The sequence below is a fragment of the Budorcas taxicolor genome, chromosome 25, assembly GCF_023091745.1.
Source record: "Budorcas taxicolor isolate Tak-1 chromosome 25, Takin1.1, whole genome shotgun sequence".
NCBI lineage: Eukaryota > Metazoa > Chordata > Mammalia > Artiodactyla > Bovidae > Budorcas > Budorcas taxicolor.
In genome coordinates, this window is record NC_068934.1 from 41,774,823 (window position 1) to 41,776,156 (window position 1,334).

The window sequence follows — 1,334 nt, forward strand, 5'->3', positions numbered from 1 at the left end:
TGAGGCCGACGCTCCGCCCAGTAGTGATTAGTTTACTGATCCCCCTGATTAGTACTCGCACCTGCCCTCTGCTTTCATCGTCGGCCGGTAAGCAGCACCTCCAAGGTTGGCGCTGAAGCAGAGATGGCCACTGCACCCCAGGGTTCAAAAACAAAAAGGGAAGGAGGGCCACAAGAAGGGCTTCTGAGGAATGGGAGAGCAGTGCCTTGGAGTGACCGCTTCAAGACCCCTAGGAGGATCCAGCCTGGGCTCAAGTCTCAGCTCAGCCCTTTGCCTTCTACAGATCTATGCCTTGCTTTCCTTGCCTATAAAATAAAATAGAAAACTAGAAGGTAAGCTCCAAGAGAGCAAGGAGTTGACTAATTCATGGCTTTTTTTTTTTTTCTCTCCAGCACCTGGCTCAGTACCATACCTGGCATGTACCAGGAACTCAGCAAATATTATGAAATAAATTTCCAATCTATGCAACATCCCCCCCCCCAACAGTTGCGGAGTCAAATGAGAAAAACTGCATTTGTCAGGCTTTGATCATCTTCACAGATCGCCCCACCCACCATCGATGTGCTGTGCTTAAACCCACATCGTGTGTCAACTAAAGTTAAGATGCAAGCAAGAGCACCCCCTGGACACAGGTCAAACAGAGAGGAAATACTAAAATGCCAGGGCTAAGAAAGGCCAGGGCTCTCCTAGATAACTACCGCCCCCAACCCCAAGGTACTACAGCCAGCCCAATGTGTGATTGTTGTCAATATAGCTTGAGCTTCCTTTGGGGTGTATGAAATGGGGGTACTCCAGTGACCTCAGAATGATGTGGTTGTGGGTCCTGGTCAGGACTGACAAGCATATTGACCTTCCAGGGTAGGGTAGGTATTCCAGGCAGATCTCTACTTCATTCTCCTGTGGCTGGCTTGGATTTGGTGAGGGGCTTCAAGAGGGGACCAAGAGCCTCAGCTGGAGCTGGGAACAAATTCTTCACCTTTCACTCCTGGCAGCAGGCAGAACTCCTGCTTCATCCAGCCCAAGGAAAACGGTGGGACTGGAAGATGCAGATGAAACAGGTCCAAATACTTCTGGAGATGGTCCTAGAAGTTACCACTAATCAGAGACCCACTCTGGGATCGTGTACTCTGCTTTGAAGGGAATTTTCCATGATAATTAAGTACTGCTGCACTGGGTTAGGCCTGCTGGAAGCAGCTGTGTACACAGAGCCCAAAGCCTGGCCCCTAAGGGTCATCAGTCCAGCCCTCTCAGTTGTAATACTGGGCAGCAGGCTCCCTCCATTTCTGCCTAGGCCCTTCTTCGGCGCTCCCACCCAGAAATGACGACATGGCTAG